We start from the raw sequence: 6,994 nt of genomic DNA on the forward strand, positions 1-6,994 counted from the left end.
TATATATATATATATATATATATGTATATGTGTGTGTGTGTGTGTGTTTGTGTGTGTGTCTGAAAAATGGGTCTATGTGAGTGTTTTATCCATGTCACAGCCAATGCAGCATTGATCATGAAAAACTGGTTATTGCCTCACCATCACAAACCACATATGGAGCTGACACTTCACCCAGGCTGCAGTTTTCGTTAGTGACTTTTGACAGATTGACTACCGCTGTTAAGTTGCTGGTTGCTGTTCATCTCTTTTTGTCTGGATATACTGTATGTTCAAGAGTTCATTCATCTGTGTGCAGCACCACAGTTCATACAGCAAGACTTGTCTGGATGTGCTATTGAGGTTTAGTCCAGGTCCTCATCTGGACAAAGTTTCACATAGCTCAGTTTGACCCATCAGCTTGTTGTGTAGCTGAACAAGATGCTTTCAGTCACAAGTTCCACATCATCTTGAGGATTACAGTTTCTTACTGTTGACATAGTAGTGCAGTTCTTTTACTGTTGCCACAGTCAGGTGTTCTCATAAGTCACATTTGGTAGCAGACCTGTTTTTTGTGTCAACTTGTACACATGTGATATTTTATTTGGTGATCAACAGCAGAGGTTCATGATGTAAAACCATGATGTTGTTTGAGTCTGCTCTGGGTACATCATGATATCTGACTTTCGATCTAAATGGAGACTACCTGTGTATTCTGTGGGCCGTTGCCAGAGTCACCGTCCTGATCCAAAAACCCTCTATGATTAACTTGCTTCAACCGAGTGTAGTGAACTAAGCCTCCGGTCAAGACCTGCCTCTGAAGACCTTCATGGGACAGGAACTGTTATTTCATTGATTTGAATCCAGAAATCCAAATTAGCTCATCCAGAGACTTTCTAATTGTATCCTGAACTAATCAATTGAAAGCACACTCTCTTTTTCATATTATCATTACTATTTTACAATGTCTTGATAAACAAAAGTGTGTTTAGTTCAAACCATTTTTAAATGTTGAAGTGAACCATTCATTTTAAATCAACTGTGAAACAGTATTAATGATTTTTAATCCTCATTCAAAGTAGAAATCAAGTTAAATGTCTATGTTACAAAGTAATTATGCATTGTTGATCTTCTGTCTGAAATGAGAGAGTGATGTCGGTCAAAAGTCGGAGACAGTCGCAAACAAGTTTATTGGAATGAACTGTCATGTTTTTAAACCTCTCAGACAGAAACAAGAAAACTGGCACCTGTAAGTCTGTCATTTCTCCAAAACATTTCTCTGTCTGTTCCTAAACATCTCCGCTGTTTTTCTGACTTGTAATGACCCTCTGACGTCACTAAAACCACACCCCTGTTGGTTCTTTCAACCAATCAGGACTTCCCAAAAGTGACCGGAAGCAGAACTCTTTAAAAGTCGACACTTCCTAGTTCCAGGGAGAACAGAAGTTCCAAAAGTTCAGAACAGAAGTTCCGAACGGGAACAGAAGTTCCGAAAGTTCTGAAGTGCTGGAAGTTCTTCCGAGTCTAGTTGGGATTATGGAATGACCACATCTGAGTGGAACCGTTGACGGACTCACAGCTCATGTGAGTCCATCCGGGAGGTGAGCGTGTTGTTACATGGAGTACCGTCACTACTTCGGACGATTCTCAGCCATCCTAAGGAGAGTTGTGTGTGATTCTTGTTTGTGTGTTCTGGGCGGGTGCTATGTCTACATCTAGCTCCCCTAGTGTTTCCAGGTGTACGATAATTATCGTATTTGTATGACAATTTTGCCCTCTGTACGATGTACAATCAATAATTCCAAAAAAGGCCAAATATATGATAATTTGACCATTCTGTGAATGTGTGGTTGTAATCGGTTGTCATCAGCCTGTCGCAACTGTCTGTCAGAGTTTTTTTGTGAACCCTAAAGGCATTTGTGTCCACAAACAGGTATACGATTGGCTGGAACTTCCAACCAATCATACTTTTCTAAATGTTACCTACGAGTGAAGTGTTTGCGTTTGCCTCAGAACAACGGCCATGATTGGCTGAATAGTCCGCTACGCCCGCCCCATGAGTGAGGAAAAGAAAAAAAGAAAAGAAGAAGCAGAGCCAGTCTGGAAGCGGACCCATCACTACTACAGTGCATGTAGTGAACTAGGCCTCCAACAACAATCTGTCTCTGAAGACCTTAATGGGACAGGAACTGTTATTTCATTGATTTGAATCCAGAAATACAAATTATCTCATCAAGAGACTATTTATGTATCCTGAATTAATCAATTGAAAGAACACTCTTCTTTTTACATTATCATTACTATTTTAGAATATCTTGATAATCAAAGTGTGTTTAGTTCATACCATTTCTAAGTGTTGAAGTGAACCACTCATTTTAAATCAACTGTGAAACAGTATTAATGATTTTTAAACCTCATTAGAAGTCAGAAATCAAGTTAAATGTCTATTTACAAAGTAATTGTGCATTTTGATCTTCTGTCTGACTGAGGAGTAGTGATGTCGGACGAAAGTCAGAGACAGTCAGAAAGAAAGTTATTAGAACGAAATGTCTTGTTTTTAAACCTAGCAGATGGTAAATAACTTCAACTGGCATCTGCGTTTGTCTCACTTCGCCATAACATTCCTCTGTCTGTACTAATTGTTCGTAAACATTCCTACAGCCTCTCTTGACTTTTAATAACCCTCTGACATCACTGAAACACCCCCCTGTTGGTTGTTTCAACCAATCAGGAAGTACCAAGTGACTGGAAGTGATGACTCTTTAAAAAGTCAACACTTCCTGGAACTATTCAGTCTTTTTCAGTCTTCTGAGTCTTCCAAGTCTTTCACCAGAGTCTTCCACTTCTGAGTGGAACTTCGGACTGAGTCTTCTTCAGTCTTTTTTCAGTCTTTCATGGAGTCTTCCAATTCTGAGTGGAATCTCTGACTGAAGTTTTACTGAGAGCTCCTAAGGAACTTTCAGATTTAATCAATAGCTGATGGATTTGACCGTGAGACGAGGGTCCGTCCATCCCAGCTGGAGTCACAGCGCCTTGCTGTGAACTCACCCGGGCGTAACGCCCTACAACTTCGAAGGAAGCTGGTTCTGTTGAACGGAGTAAAAACCACACGACTTCTGACGATGACCAGCCACCCTGACCAGAGGCGCTGAAAGTTAACGTGCATAGGGACATCTATACTGGAGCTGTCCATCAACTGCAAAGGTAAAGAGACGTCATGAGTGTCGCGCACTAAGCAGACCGGGGGTTTGAGCTGGTGTTGAAAGAAGCGTGCTAATTCTGGTCAACAAACATACATCTTCCTTTATCCATCTTCCTTTCAAACTGCTCCATTCCTTCCTTAAACTTTTCTATTTTGCCAGTAACCTAGATGCCTCAATCAGTAATAACAAAAAAGGTTGAATCATGTCATCTGGACTTCGTTTTTTTTGTTAAAAAGAAACGTTTCGCCCCTCATCCAAGAGGCTTCGTCAGTCTGAGGCCTAGCCATCTGGTATTACCCAGAAGCCACCCTGACTCTTGTGTTTCAAGCCTGCCTCAGATACCCCTGAAGTCTGGCCTTTTCACTAATGGTTTCAAAAAAACAAAATTTGTTTTCTCAGTCATCCAGGTATATAACAACAAAGTCCAGATGACATGATTCAACCTTTTTTGTTATATACCTGGATGACTGAGAAAACAAATTTTGTCTCAATCAGTAATATTCTGTTGTCTTGTTAGTAAAGTGTGCCAAGTTTTTATTAATCAGAAACAGATCAGCAAATCAATGTGTATATGTTTTGATGTTAAATTTTGATTCTGTTAAATAAATGACCGCATTTATTCTGATAGGTCAAAGAAAAATGGCATCTCATGTCACTGATTAAACAATCCTCACAGTTATCTCGGTCACATGGCATTAATTTAACTCAAAAAAGAAAGAATCCATTGTATTTAAATAATTAATATTCTTTGTGCTTGAACTAGCTTTAAGAATAATAAATTTGTAGTGAAGCTACAGCAAAGCTGGTCCCCTGCTTCACTACATGCATCAATAGATTTGTTATATTGGTTATGACGGGTGCACGATAATTTCCTACAAAATACGATAATTTTGTGTCTCTAGTACAATAATCCTACATTTCTCACCTGGCAACACTGATCTAGCTCCCCCCTTTTCAGAATAGTCCTTTTTACTCTCACCACCTGCCAAGACCACTTCCTTATCCATTTACTGCAATTCCATAAAGAATGAGGCAGTGTGATTAAATGTAGCAACTGCCTAACATACTTAAATTATTAAATTCTTGCAGGTTACCACTACATGCTTGTCCAGCACAACTTAAACAGAACTTAAACTTAATTCAATTCAATCAAGTTTATGTAGCACTAAGTCACCACAGAAGTCATCCCAGGGCACTTCACAAAAAATATATACATACACAAAAAATCAATTAGTTCTAACAAAGTCTAACATCTTCACCTCATAATATTTTTAACTGGGTTCCCCTTATGTATTCTTAGGACTTGTGTAAAATCTGAAGATGTTTAAAGTAATAGTTACTGAGAAATTTAAAATTGGTGTTCTTAGACAAACAATAGGATGATAGTGATAGGATTTTGTGAACCAGTACCTTGAAAAATAAATCACATGGGAAGACAAGAATGAATATTCAGAGAACGTATCCTTGCAAGGAGGGACATTGTTTCAGACCTGGGTCAGAACCAAAGTCCAACTTGCCTCAGCGTGCGTTCGTATTTTATTGGTGCAAGTGGGAGTGAAAACAGGAAAAACAAATTTTGAGATTTGCTGATAACAAAGTCTTTACACAGACGTGGCAGTTTGATAATGATAAAAACAAGGACTGTGATTGTAGAGCATCTTCTGGAACATTCTTAACAGTTTCCAGTAAACAATGTCTTGTGTAACAGATAACTGGGTGTTGACACGCACACACAGAAAATCATTGAATCAAGTTGGCTGATACAATGAAAAGTATATTAAAAAGAAGTTTAAATGATCACTCTTAAAAAAATTCTCTATCATTTCCCTCCTGTTTATCATTTAAACTGATTTAACAATGAACATTAAAGTCAAATAAGTAAAATCCTTCTTTTTGAGTTTTTATTTTCTAAGAATGCTGTGTGAAAGACGAGGACCCCCCCCCCCCCCCCCCCCCCAGGGCAGATGTTAAACTAGTGGAAGGAAAAGCACATCATCATTCCAGGCCCCAATGGCATCAACCTATACAGACTCACTTAGCATCCTGTAAAAGACAACTCAAACAAAGAAAAATACAAAAATCAAGAAAGAATCAAAACAGAATCAAAACCAATAAAATAAGCTCTTTATGACCAAAAGTTCTTTATGAACTGCAAAAAGCAAAATGCAAAGATAAGAAAGCATAAAAACAAACAAAACTAACTTCAAAGTTGGAGCATAAAATTAAAACATAAAATCAAATAAAAACGAGTTTTCGTCATCTAGTCCATGGCTGAGTAAAGTGGGAACATCATCTCAGTGCCAGTTATGTAAAAATACTTTCAGTACTGAAATCACACTGCATTTTTTCTCGGCCAGTTGACATATTCGGGATGTCTCACTGGATGCAGAGGGATGTAGTCACTGTCAGGAATGTACTCGTTCTGGGCACGTGCCTGGTGGAGATTGACCAGCAGTCCAGTAAAACTTTTCATCATCGTGTTTTTCAGGCACGGGACTATGCAAGAGAAGAAGAGACAGAACAAAATTAGAATTACAATCACTGGAGTGCAGATTTTTAGCAACAGATACCACCATGGTCCTGAAGACAACCAAGACCATGGGTCGAAAGGTTCAGCTCCATTGGTGTCAATCTCGACATATCTCTTCAGATCACTAAGATCATGCAATGCATCGTGGATGTCTCCCTCGGAACCTGATTCGTCGGGCACATAGGCATACCAAGTCTCACCAATGATCTTGCACACACCTCCTTGTGACGCAGTCAGCAGATCAAGAACGATTCTGTTCTGCAAAATCATCTGTCTTATTGCAGTCAGCTCGTTCTGGGTGCCATTTGACAGTTTGTAGGTGTCATTAATGAGGCGTAGGAGAGCATACCTGTTAATTTCGACATGATCACAGACTTCACCAACCCCTACCATGGGGAAGAGTCTTTGGAAGAACTTTTCTCCTCTATTCCAAATTTTGAATTCCCATGGAACTCCAGTGCTGGTGGTAAGCCCTCCCCACCTGGTTACCTCTGGCATCGGTGAGCGCCGTGTCCGACGTGGTGAGTGTGTTGATGCCTTCTTTAGCATGATCATTGGGTTTGAAAGGGAGACCAAAGCACAAAGGCCTCCCCAATCAGGTGGTAATGCTGTGTAGGCCCTTTGTCCACAAAAAAAACACCAATCAGTTAAGACACGTGAGCCTTTGTCACCTGGTACTGCTATGCTGCAGTAGGTGGTTTCCTGGTGTTTCCTTGTTGATAGTCTGATGTTAAAGGTCCGTTGTTGGAGGACATCGGAACAGTCGGTGACATCTTCTGTCATAGAGCAATTTTGTTGGTAAATGTTAAAATCTAATCCTGCTTTACAGAAGACACATTTCATGTAGTTAGGAGCATTCCTGCGTGATTTCTTAATGTCACAGAAGGTGTACACTCTTTTACATAAATTCCAGGGCACTGAGCCCCTAAGAGTGGTTCCATTGTTAAAAACACAATGTCCCAGACTGCCTGGTGGCAGATGTGCCAATGTAATCAATTTGGGCAGTTTGATAGGCAGCTGGGGTAGAGGCATGACATCCAGCAGGCTACAGTTTGATGTGAAGTTGTATCCCATGGATGTCATGGCCAGTCACCTCTGTATGTCAGTGTGTGTACCTGCTACCAGACTGGGTAGTGGCATGGTGTAGTTCCGCTTCGCCCAGCTACCTGATCCTGGCCATATTGAGTAATTGTGAATTTTGTGCATTATGAATAAAGTTGTGACCAAATTAGTAACATAATTGATAAAAGCAAGCATAACATGATAAAATATAAAACAAAGA

Source organism: Nematolebias whitei, chromosome 16 (assembly GCF_014905685.2).
Source record: "Nematolebias whitei isolate Nwh7 chromosome 16, NemWhi1, whole genome shotgun sequence".
Lineage (NCBI taxonomy): Eukaryota > Metazoa > Chordata > Actinopteri > Cyprinodontiformes > Rivulidae > Nematolebias > Nematolebias whitei.